At 37.3% G+C, this 13627-nt stretch overlaps 1 protein-coding gene across 1 annotated transcript in view; it reads right to left on the reverse strand.

Moving 5' to 3' along the window:
• The window catches only part of LOC129749227 (neuropeptide Y receptor type 2-like), a 28040-nt gene extending 21830 nt beyond the window's left edge, over window positions 1-6210 (reverse strand). The window contains exon 1 of the mRNA XM_055744166.1: window positions 6111-6210. The gene's annotated coding sequence lies outside the window, so the exon portion shown is untranslated. The remainder of the gene's footprint in view (window positions 1-6110) is intronic.
• Between the last annotated feature and the right edge of the window lie 7417 nt (window positions 6211-13627).

Consider the following 13627-nt stretch of genomic DNA (forward strand, 5'->3'; position numbering starts at 1 on the left):
TTTGAGGCCAAAAAATAAGGAGAAATGTTCAAATTTTTGCCCTTAAATGTGTGCAGCAACATTGTTCATCTTTTAAGTATACATGTATATGTTTTTTGAAAGAAAACGTTGAAAAATTCAATTGAGTTCAAACAAAAAATTACTGTTATTGATGTTTAAGCCTTCAGTGGTAATTGACATCAAACCAATAATTTTGAAGTTTGTATGATACGTTAATATAATAGTGATCAAAGTTACCCCGAAACATGAAATCTGGTTTTGTAACAAACATTTCGTTATAGCCACTAATTTCGATTGTATATTCTGCTATCAACGATCATGCTTAATACTTCTTACTTCAGTTAGTATTTTAAAACTCTTATGTATTACAAAAAAGCAACCCCTCCCAAAACATTCAAAAATGAATTAAAAAAAGAGAACCAATGCTCCCTCAGTTTACGGTACGTTTGATGTTTCCTGAAGTGTAACCTTCAAAATTTTGAATTTGATCGAAGTTATAACGAATTTAGCCTATTATCCTTTTTCGGCACAAAAACAACATATTTGACTTTTTATCACTCCACCACCGTTTTTGCGTAATAAAACGACTCCAGATCTAACTTAAACAGAGTATAAACTTTGGGACATATTGAAGTGCTTTTCAGAGGAAACGGCCGCATTTAATGGCAGCCTTTTTGTATTTTTAGCCATTCATCGTGTCAATCGTTATGAAAGACAGAGTTTTTTGCAGTTTCCACAGATCGTTAGCATCCTTTAGTACTAGAGATTATTTTTTTCAATTTTTTTTCTCCCTGTTTAGCTTCGGTAAATACAGGCGAGACTTGCCAACGATAAAATTCGGGTTAGAAACTTGCCAAGTGGCCGCTAAACAATTCTTTTTGCTGTCCGTTTCCAATTTTTTCAAAATATCTCCCCACAAGCAGTCCGAATATTTTGCACACGATTTGACCACCGTATTTTGCATATTTTACCGGTGGGCAGCTTTTCTACCTTGTGGAAATGAAGTCAGGCTTATTTATAAATCAACTAGACGAACCAGTCAGAAAAATTTGATTTTGTAACACATCCTCTATAAATATTTTCGGATTGAGTTTGAAAAACTTTTCACATTCCTCTCACTTCATGGAATGAATAAACACAACACAAATTTTAGGTCACTATTTTTCCTCTAGGAGTTACTAAATGTTTTACCTTGTGAAATTTGGTGGTGGTGGAATTCAACTCCATTTTTGGGTCTCCCTCTGGGACTTTTCGGGATTTTAACCATAAATGAAAATAAATCTCATTTTCAAAAGTAAAATAAATTGATCGAAATTTTGCTGATCAGACCTGATTCTTGCAATCTCGAACCCAATTCAAGGTTTTACCTACATTGAAATTTGGAATTGAAGCTAATGTTTTGAATTTGCCTTGGTACATCTTCGTACTTGAAAATGAACACATTTTCAAAGGTAATGGGAAGTATTAAAGAAACATGAGATATCAAAGAAACAGAGAACATAAGCCGATATTTACGGCTCCATGTATTCGCTCGGCTAAAATTCCGAGTCGAAGGGTGGTGATAGAGAAACAACAGAGAGATTAATAGTGAGCAAAGAACACATGCGAGATATGCATGGAATATCGATAAAAGATCCAGGGGTCGACCGACGGAACTCGACAAGTACGCATTCTGAAGCCACCGTGGTGTAATTGGCTAACGCGCCGTTGTACTAAAATGGAAATTGCTGGTTCAAATCCCTGCCGGTGAACTGTTGTATCTTTTTCGAGAAATTTATAATATTGACGGCTTATGTTCTTTTTTTCTTTGATATCTAACGTTTCTCTAATACTTCCCACCCACCCCCATTGAAAATGTTGAAATTAAGCTCATGAGGAAACAGCAATATGTATTTTGTTAAAGAATGGATTTAAAAAAAATTGAAATCCCTGCCATTATTTTGCGGGAAGATTGCATGTGCGCTTATTCGTAACTGTTTTCCATAAAAAATAAATTCAATTATTTAAAAAAAATGGAAAATAAAAACTTCCTGACATTGTTTAAAAGCTTGAAACAATCAATAATATAAGTCTGCGATCTATTGCAATTTGAGTTCCTCAACGAAATAATTATTTCGATAAAATGTACAAAACGCATGAATGACTCGTAAGTTATTTAAAGATTAATTTTTGAAAGTGTTTGTTCCCGAGATCAACGCTTTTGTAGAAAATGTTCTAAGGCTATGATTATTTAGTTTTCGGGCATTTCATTTCGGCGATAGCTACGTTACTAGAGCTCGGATATGCAAATTTAGCCGCGCTGTGCTGGTTATGAGAAGGACTGGCTTGTCTATTTATTTCAGAATTTTAAGTTCACGTGTGTTTGAGATATTTACGATGCAAAAAGACATGGTATGAATAATTTTGCACAATTGCCTTGAAAATTCTTCATTGTCGACTTGAAAACTCATGAAAAGTTGATTTCTTCTGTTTTTTTTTCCAAATGGTTAAGAAGTATAAGGATGCACTCTAGAATGCCCACGAAGTTCAAACCAAGCATCGGAGTGGAACCGTTGATCTCAACTATGGTTAAAAGTCTATGGTTATTGGGGATAACTGAATGCAGACCCCTTAACCCTTAACCCTTTCGTTTCAAATAAAGATGTTACAAAAAATCCCTCTACCCTCAACTATGCAGTAAATCCGTTTTCGGTAGGCAAAAAGTGTTGTCTGACTAGTAGACTCTATGTAAATAACTAATAGTGAGCAGTTCCGTAGATCGCGATTTGTGCATCCGGTTTTCACGCAATGTGACAGATGTGTTCTGATAGACCAGGAAATTTATGTTAGAACCGAATTTTAGAGGTCAAATTCTTCGAGTTGCCTACTCAGGAAAAGGTTCCAACCAGATTATAAATGGTTTTTCCAGGTGAATTTTGCGTTAAAGTAAGAGTATTTCTTGTAATCAGAGATAATCTTTTTTTTATTTTTACATCAAATTTCATATTAAATCTCCCATTTCATCAGTAGAAAGTTTTTCGATCAAATGAATAGTTTTTAAAATACACACATTTGTAACTGCCCGGATTATAAATGATCATAGCCTTAGTATTGAACAACTGTTCAACCCATTGTAAAGCTGAAGATCCCCAAACTAACGATGGTTCAATTTCAACATTTTGTTGCTTTCAAATACCTGAAGCAATGCAGCCGAAGAAAAATCTAGTTATCGGTAGTAGCTGATGCGAAGTTTTCTGGATCGTCCTGGAGAATTTTATGACAGTTTTAAGCATGTTAACATTAAATAAGTTGAATTGTTTCAGATAGCTGAGGCATGGGATGCAGATAGACCGCTGCAAAAAATAACTTTTTGCTCTCGTATGTTTTTTGTTGTCTTTTGGGTCACCAAGCATCAGTGTAAAATTGGAGATGATTTGGTTGATTCATTCATTCACATTAAATCATCAAAACAATTCAAATAAGCTTGAAATAAAGTTGGTCTTTGATTTTTAGAATTGACTTTACTTAAACTTTATTTTTTACTTACATGACAAGCAGCTTAGCAGTTCATCAAAAAAGTTATATCCATTTCAAAATAATAATCTGAATCCGTTGAAAAGTATTTAAAATGGCAGACTTTGCCTGCTAGAGCATTTAATAATTTAATTGAATGTTTTTGCAAAGGTTCTATAGATCAATAAATTCCCTGGCTATGAAAAGGAGATTTTTTGAGATTTTTTATCCTCACCCACGGTTACACAGCTTTCAAATAAGCAGTCAAACATGCTGAAATTAAAAAAAAATGTTTGAAATTTTTTTTTGTACAACATCGAATAACTTTTATGGGGTACAAGTTAGATTTTTGCTTTGTTCACATGAATTGTAATGCAAGAATCGAGAAATATTTTTCATCCAAAGTTATATTATTCGGAACTTTTAGTACACGTCTGGCGATTTTTGAATAAAAAATTTTGTTTTTCCATACAAATATCCATGGAGACAATGGATGGACTGCATGGATCGCTTCCAAATTTTTTTTGCTATTTCGGGCAGCAGAAACAACCAAAAAGTTATAAGAGGTGTAAATATTTAGGAATTTAAAATTTCCATACAAAGTTGCAGCGGTCTAATGCAGCTCGATGCAGTTCCAGCGTCGTCCATTTAAAAATTAGGGAAATTACTTTACAGCAAGGCAGATTTCGACGACGATGAAAATATCCTGGTATAGTGGTTATCAAGGGACGGCTTATATCGATTAAACAATAATGATGGAACAGATAAACACTTTTCAAGAAGAAGACGTTTGATGTGATGAATGATGCAGAAATTGTGAAGGTTGTTATATATCCAAATAATGTATCTTCATTCTATTTAGACTGTTATTCATTTTCGAGTACTGCGATTTTTTCATGAAGTGAGGATCTACCTATCAATATGATAGGAGACGATGAGATTTTTTCCGATACCTCCGCGTTAGGCAAAAAGTCGATTGTCGATCTAATTTTTCTAGAATAACACCGGAGCCCGACATGCGTGAATTTTAAGTCATTTGCAATCAAGAATTTTAAATTTTTCCGAATTCATGCTTGCATTACCGAAATATGTAATTCTGTCTTGTTAAGTTTCGATAAAAGTACTATGTAATCTATTAATATGAAGTACATAATTGGTTTGATAGCGTTTTTTTCTTTATTTTTTCTCGCCTAGCGCATATAAGATTCGTAAAAATTGGTTAGTGACAAAACTACTCGATAATTTAGGATGTGGTTTTCGATTCAATGGTAGTTCTGTTTCGTGAAAACTCAGTTTCGTACTCGAACAGTACAAACTTGTGTTCATATTCATATCTTCTGAAAAATTAAATGTCTCTGGAGCCACTATAAAATAAATGAATGGAGTTTATAGAGCCCTCCCAAATCCCAAACTTGCCTAATTCCAAGAAAAAGATTCTCTAGCAGCCGAAATATCATCACAGAAGTGTGATGATTAGTAGAAAATAAATATTAGCTTAGACACTCCACGAAACTTTTTTTTCATTTTGACTTCTGTTTGAAACTACCCTGTTCATCTTTTTGTGGTACAAACATAAATAATAAGTTTCTGAAAACTGTGTTATCGAGTAAGGGAATGCTGCAGATCAATTAATTGAAAATTCTCCAACAACCTCTTGAATAATTGAAAACATTTGGATACTTATACCCATCAACAGCACCGCTAATTATCTCTGAATCAAAACCCCAACCAAAGTATCGATATATTCGATTAAGTCATGCGCTTGGTCTATTAATGCCGAACGAATGCATTCGCAAAAATTATGATCCCTTCCCGTTTTTTGACGCGAACCATTTCGTATTCGATTTCGCCGAAAATTTGGGAACGATTAATTTTTATTTCTCCTTTGCCTGGAAGCCGGTTCGGAGCAACTGTTTATCCCAATCGGAGATAATAAATCAGATGAATGAAAAATAAAACTCGATAAAGATGTTGCTTTGCGTATGTTCAGATATTTTGTGGAGAGATTCCAGTTTTTCTTCGAATTGTAAAAGATGAAAGTCAGCAAATGGGGATTCAGAAGTAGCTGCAAAATTCAACTCTCTGGAGCCACGAACATTAAGATTTTTCTATAAATTCTGGAACTGCTTCAAAGGTTTGTTTTAAAATATTTGAAACAATTTGAAATGAACAAACCAATAGAATTATCTTTCGAATTCCCTAAAGCTGAAATAATGACTACTTTTTTCTAAAGATGTTCTCTCTGTTTCACACCACTGCATCCAATTAAAGTAATTTTTTTTTTTGGAAAACTCACCTTAGAAAAAACTTGTAAATACGAGTGGTTGCTTCAATTATTGATGAATCAACTGTATTAGAATGAAAAAAAAACAACCTTTCCATGAAATTCAAGAAAAAAACACACATGTCATCAAATATCGTTACACCTAACTGATGCGCATAACAGTAGTAGATTAATTCCAAATAAGATTTACGATACCCTCAGATAAAGCACCGAATATCAATACCGAGCAAAATATGTTTGTTGCCTATCATAAACAAACTATGAGGCATCAATCGATAGTAAATCACCCAAACACTTTCATACAACCATTGAACAACACAAATCAAAAACTTACAACCGAAACCACTCTTCCAGAATGCAAACAAATCAAAAAATTTTGACACGCTCTTCTGAAACTTCTGTAGCGAAACAACACTGTCGGGACAGCTTCTTCGAGTAGCGGAAAATTGCAAACTGATCTGGTGGGAAAATTTTCCCGATCAACTCTCGATCATCTTGGGCCGGAGTAGATATTTTTCCCCCATCCGAGTGTTGACTGGATTCGAACGATTATTTTTGGAAATTTGGATAAATACAAATTAGCCATAATGCGTTTTGTTTACGTGTTTCCTCTCGACCGCTTTTGATTTGGAAAACCCCGATCATGAAACTAGCAAGAGCTATCCTCCCACGGGGTCAGTGTTGCTATTCCTGATGTCGGTTTACTTTAAAACCTGAATTCAGAGTAGAATTAAAACTCATAATTAAGTTTCGAAATTTAAAAACAAAACTCGGATTCAGAATTCAGATTCAGAAATCATAAAAAGAATTTAAAATTGATATACACATCTTAAAATCAGAATTCTGATTTGAATTAAAAATATAAAAATCTGAATTATGAAGTTTGAAATTCAGCCCGCCCAGCTAAGCGCCCGGCATACAACAGTAACCCAAAGCTAAGTAATGAAAGGGAAATCTGTTTGTTCTTAACTAGCGCCGGTTCCGGTTTGGCTGCCCGAGATACATAATCCAAGCTGTGCTTCCCAGTCTTTTTTCTGGTGGAGGTGCGTGGTTGTTTCAGATTCAAAAGAAATTCGAAACTGGTGAACTTTCTGCGTACCGATATGCTGTTTATTTTTGTGAGTCATAATATTTACCGAGAACAATTACGCCAGACGATAAAATATGGCAATATCGAAATTTATCAATTCTTTATCTAAGGAATTTGAAAAAAAATAAAATAAAATTTATAAATTCGGTTTTATTTATTTTGAACAACGTGATCTGGAAAGTTATATCAGAAAATTGAGTACAAGTACATATTCGTCAGATTTTGAATAACGGGTTTGAGATTCTGAAATCCTAAATTTTTATTTATGAAGTTTTTGAAAGTTGACTGACAAGGAATATCGTTTTCATATTCAAATACCATGGAAAGTTAAACCTCTCTGGAGCCACAACAAATTGAATAATGACGAATACAAAGTTTATTTCTCCCGAAGTGTCAAGGACAAGAATTTGAAATTGGTTATTATTTTTATTTTTATTTACATAATGAGCGTCATATACAGGTTACACTTCGTGCGAGGGCCAAGTCTTCTCGACCGCAGTTGCTTGTGGAGTCCATAGTAGGCACGACTTCCGCTGATAATTCGCCGCCGGATCTCACGGCTGGTGTCATTGTCTGCGGTCACCAGTGAGCCGAGATAGACAAAGTCTTTGACTATCTCCAGCTGGTCGCCGTCGATCGTGACCTTGTTATTACTGGACAAGCGGGTTCGGTCGGTCTCAGATCCGCAGGCCAGCATGTAATTCGTCTTGGACGTATTAATCATCAACCCAATCCTTCCTGCTTCATGTTTCAGTTTGCGGTAGATCTCCTCCACCGCCGCAGATGATCTGCCGGCTATATCAATGTCATCGACAAAGCAGATAAGTTGGCTGGATCTGTTGAAAATCGTGACCCGCATTTCGCCTACCGCTCGTCGAATAACACCTTCTAACGCCACATTGAACATCATGCTTGGCATCGCTCCTCAGATTAGCCCGTTCAGAGTAAGAGCGTGTATTTTTTTCGCTGTGCTCTTCCCAAACGGAGAATCTGTAAAAATTCTCAGTTACCTCCAGAGCGACCAAGCGTCCACCCAAGTGTGGGCCAGAGAAGCAAGCAAACTGATGAAGTGCGTTCTCAGTGCAGATAAATTCGTTCGCACTCGGGCGAAAGAGACGCTTACCAGAAAACTCGGTTTGTCTTCATCGGTTGCGTCTGGATCGATGTTTCGAAGTGCGTCGGAATTTACAATGCAGAACATAAATCTAACGGAACTAAATTAATAACACCAATGGTAGTCAAGATAGAATGCTGGTGTCTTCGACAACATTGCTCTGTATAATATAGCGCATATTTTGATATGAAAAATAAAGTTTAGAGGTCCACCGATAGCGTGATATAAATCATAACTTTCTTGTTAAGCATTTTAGAGCTTAAGTTTTTTCTACAAAGTTATTTATCTCAATAAAATACACAAATTTTTTTAACATGTCAAAGTTCTACAATCTTTACCCAAGGAGATACGGTTAAATTAAAAAAAATACTTGAAAAATGCTTTTCTAAAAGTTATTGTTATTATCGCGCTATTTTTGAATCTCTCGACTTTAAATTTTATAAAACACCTATCTGGTCATTCCTAAGCGAGTTCCTCTAGATTGATGTTCTGCACCAGGATCAATGATTAGCTACGAAAGCTTTCTTCGGTCGAAAAATATCAAAAACGTAGCGGTAAAGGAAGATAAATCCTAAATTTTTAAGATTTGTGAAAGTTTTGCATTTTATTACTAAAATTTGTTCCAGATCCCTGCATAATTACGGTTTGTTTAATAGACAAAGATTTTTGGATAATTTTAGTAAATGTTACTTTGCGAATCGCTGCTTTTGTAAATTAATGCTACCCACGTACGATTTTAAAGTACATAAACCTAAGTATACAGCAATTAGCGGATGCCCGGATATTGTGAAAAAACTACTTGGATTTTGCCCTGATTATTTGGAAAATGAAACAAGAAAATCGAATTCAGTTTAAAATTGTTTGTTGAAAATTGGATTTGTGAAAGTTTGTTTCATAAAAAATCAAACCAAAACTTTCCTTCGTATGCTTTAAACTTAAATTTAACACTGCTGATGTGTTGCGACAAAAAAATTTAAGTCGTTTTTCTTCACTAGATAAATGTCTGGAATTTCCTCAGATTTTGACGGATATTGCTCAGTTTTTGGAATGGAAAATTTCAGATTATTGACCCGGTATTCCCCATGTTTTTCAAATAACTTGCCAGGAAGTGCCCTACCCGGCTACCTACAAAAATAGTTCATACCTAAACCTACATTGGACCTCTTCGACTGATGCTCTGTTCCGCTCTGCATAACGGCTTTTCTGAAGAAAACATTCCTGCATTGAAATCTTTCTGGCTTGATACACTGAGCTACTCAGCAGCGTCGCTAGAGCACAATTTTCTAGCCAGCTCCTTCTCTTTTCTTTAGAGCGAGCGACGTCCACCCGACCGTCAGAGCAACCGCATTCGGGCGCACTCGGCAAAAAGATAAGTGAACGTTGATCGGCTGAGCAGTGCACTCGGGAACCGAAATGATAAAAGTGTAATTCGTTCTCTGCTCTGTTCTGTTTGCGAGGTGTTGGACAAGCATGTTGAACATCATGCAGGATAGACCATCACCTTGTCGAAGCCCCCTGCGCGATTCGAATGATCTCGACAATTCACCCGAAATTCGCACACAGCACTGCGTTCCATCCATCGTCGCCTTGATCAGTCTGATCAGCTTCCCGGAAAAGCCGTTCTCGTCCATGATTTTCCATAGCTCGTTACGGTCGATCGTGTCGTATACGGCTTTGAAGTCGATGAATGCGTGCGTAGGGACTTAATGTTCCCGGCATTTTTGGAGGATTTGCCGTAATGTGAATATCTGGTCCGTCGTTGACCGTCCCTCCATGAAGCCGTCCCTCCATGATGACTTCCCACGAATCTGTTTGCTTGTGGCGTTAGGCGGCGGAGTAGGATTCGGGACAACAATTTGTAGGCGGCATTGAGGACAGTGATTGCTCGGTAGTTCTCACAGTCCAATTTGTCGCCCTTCTTGTAGATGGGGCATATTACCCCCTCCTTCCACTCATCCGGTAGCTGTTCTATGTCCCAGATCCGGACTATCCGGACCGGTGTAGGCAATCGGCCAAATTGTCCGGGCCCATTTTGATGAGTTCAGCTGCGATGCCATCCTTCCCAGCTGACTTGTTTCTATTCAGCTGGCGAATGGCTTCCTTAACCTCACTCTTCGTTGGGAGTGGCTTCTCTACGTCGTTGGCTACGCCGGCGATGTACCTTCCCCCATCGTCTTGATCTCCTGCATGTGCACCGTTCAGGTGTTCATCGAAGTGCTACTTCCACCTTTTGATCACCTCACGATTGTCCGTCAGGATGCCGTCCTTATCCTGGCACATTTCGGCTTGCGGCACGAAGCCTTTGCGGGATGCGCTGAGTTTCTGATAGAACTTTCGTGTTTCTTAGGAACGATGCAGCTGCTCCAGCTCCTCGAGCTCCTCCTCCTTCAGGCGGCGCTTTTTGTCCTGAAATTCGGACTCGCTGCCTCTTCCGCTGTCGGTGATTTTCCACATTTCGACGGGTGCTTCTTTGCACTACTGCCGCCCGCGCGGCATTCTCTTCGTCCATCACCCTCCTACACTCATCGTCGAACCAGTCGTTCCGTCGAGTTCGCTCCACATAACCGATGACGTTCTCCGCAGCACTGTTGATGGCTGTCTTGATGGTAACCCAACAGTCCTCGAGAGGGGATTCGTCAAGCTCGCCCTCTGCCGGCAGCGCTGCTTCGACGGATTGCGCGTAGTCTGCCGCGACCTCAGGTTGCTTCAGTCACGCGATATTTAGCCGAGGCGGGCGCCGGTTGCGTGTGTTGTTCACTACGGAGAGTTTTGGGCGTATCTTCACCATGTATGTGTATGTGTATGTGAAAATCCACCTTGGGTTTGCGGCAGCGCCGCAGTTATGGCCAAGAAAATAACCCACGCGACCACCTTGGCTACCACGCAACACAGTCATAACCCCTCTATGAGACTTTTAAGGGAATGGAATCGCAAGCAGAGGCACTTACGGTATCCAGGGTTAAAGGGGAAAAAGTCTCGAAAAGCTATAACCGTGTTGTTGACTAACCAAGATAGCATGCAAACTATAATCCCGCCGCCAAGGCTTCCGAAAAAAGAGTGCGTCCTTCTTTTACAAAAAGTAATCAAATACGATCATTTTCTCAACCATGCCAAATTCCCTTGACAAAAATTAAGAAACGCCAAGTATTCGAAACAGGTAACAAGCACATACTGCTACCCGCTCCTTTTGCAAAACAAAGATACCCAGATGCCCCTAACCCATTTTTCGCTAATTAAATGTGCATTTATGTAATATAATATAATAAAATATAATATTATAAATAAAATATAATCAATATAATATATAAATATAATACAATATAATATAATATAACATAATATAATATATTATAATATAATATGAGATAAGAATGTGGTACACTAATAAGGTTCATTTATTGTTTCCTGAAAAAGATAAAATACAGTGATTCATTCATCACTCAAAACAATAAGATATTCAAATATCAATACAAATAATTTTATAATCTGTAGGATACAAGAAAGGTGATTAGCTGAATTTTATGAATGAAAGCGATCGAGATCTGAAATAAATAGTTGATCAATTATGGAAAAATAAACCTTTTATTTTAGTTATAGAATAGTAATATCAGCTAATCAATCAATTTCTTCGTAGCTTCAACTGGAATTTAAAGAGGTTTATATTTCAGTTTAGATGCTATAATTTGGATTCGCCAGTTCTGCTTATCTGAAAACAAGGGCATTTATTAATATTAACTTGGGTTGTAAAGATCAAATGTTGGTCAACCAACACTACAATGACCGGGAATTTTTCTTTATCTTAGAAACTTCGGAATCGAGTATCTGTTGTACAAGTATTTGCTGAAAAAAGAATTAAATAAAATAAAAATGAAAAAAAATGAAAAATAAAAATAAAAAATAAAAAAAAATAAAAATAGAAAAAAAGATAAAAATAAAAGAATAATGAAATAAATAACAATAATAATAATAAAAAAAATAATATTATATAGGTTCATAAGAAAAAAAAATGAAAAGAAAAAAAATCCTCATTTTTTAAATTTATTTTCCATTTTTTTAGTGATTGGCGGCGTAACGTTAATGTTGAAAGCTAAATACATCAACATATTTTCTGCTCCGTTTGCTTGACGGTTCATTATTCTGGAATACACCTAGGTTTTTTTTACACGGTTTTTTTTTACGCGGTTTTTTTTTACACGGCTTTTTTTACACGGTGTTCGGGAATTAACAAGGGTTTTTTTTACACCGTTTTCGCGAATTAGCACGGTTTTTGAGAGAAAATATTCTAAGTCCTTTTCAAAGGAAAACACTTTGAATCTTTTTGAAGTTGGGAAAATCTTATCTCTTAGACTAAGAACATGATACATGAGACCTAAGACCTGGGACCTGAGACCTGAGACTTGAGACCTGAGACCTGAGACCTGAGACCTGAGACCTGAGACCTGAGACCTGAGACATGAGACCTGAGACATGAGACCTGAGACATGAAACATTAGAAATTAGATATGAGACCTGAGACCTGGAAGCTGAGACAAGGGATATTAGACTTGAGACCTCAGCATGAGACATAAGACCTGAGACCTGAGACCTGAGGCATGAGACAAGAGCCATGAAACATGAGACTTTAGACTTGAGACATGGGACATGAGACATGAGGCATGAGACATAAGACATGAGACCTGAGGCATGAGACAAGAGCCATGAAACATGAGACCTGAGACCTGAGACATGAGACTTTGAACCTGAGACCGGAGACAAGCTACTAGGATAAATACCGCGAGAAATTAGCTAAGCTCCGATTTATACTTGCGACCCCTCTAGTGAAAGGGTTTGACTTGTAGATGACGAAAAATAGTGTCGCGACTTCGCTAGTACAAGCTACTAGTGTTAGTACAGCGAGAAATTAGTTTAGCTCCGATTTCAACTTTCGACCGGTCAAATGAAAGGGTTTGACTTGTAGGTGACGAAAAATAGTGTCGCGACTTCGCTAGTACAAGCTACTAGTGATAGTACAGCGAGAAATTAGTTAAGCTCCGATTTCTACTTTCGACCGATCAAGTGGAAGGGTTTGACTTGTAGGTGACGAAAAATAGTGTCGCGACTTCGCTAGTACAAGCTACTAGGATTAGTACAGCGAAAAATTAGTTAAGCTCCGATATCAACTTTCGACCGGTCAAATGAAAGGGTTTGACTTGCAGGTGACGAAAAATAGTGTCGCGACTTCGCTAGTACAAGCTACTAGTGATAGTACAGCGAGAAATTAGTTAAGCTCCGATTTCTACTTTCGACCGATCAAGTGGAAGGGTTTGACTTGTAGGTGATGAAAAATAGTGTCGCGACTTCGCTAGTACAAGCTACTAGTGTTAGTACAGCGAGAAACTAGTTAAGCTCCGATTTCAACTTTCGACCGGTCAAGTGAAAGGGTTTGACTTGTAGGTGATGAAAAATAGTGTCGCGACTTCGCTAGTACAAGCTACTAGTGTTAGTACAGCGAGAAATTAGTTAAACTCCGATTTCTACTTTCGACCGATCAAGTGGAAGGGTTTGACTTGTAGATGATGAAAAATAGTGTCGCGAGTTCGCTAGTACAAGCTACTAGTGTTATTACCGGTAGAAAGAAGTTTCATTACCGATTTCAATTTGCGACCTA

Source organism: Uranotaenia lowii, chromosome 2 (genome assembly GCF_029784155.1).
Source record: "Uranotaenia lowii strain MFRU-FL chromosome 2, ASM2978415v1, whole genome shotgun sequence".
Taxonomy (NCBI): Eukaryota; Metazoa; Arthropoda; class Insecta; order Diptera; family Culicidae; genus Uranotaenia; species Uranotaenia lowii.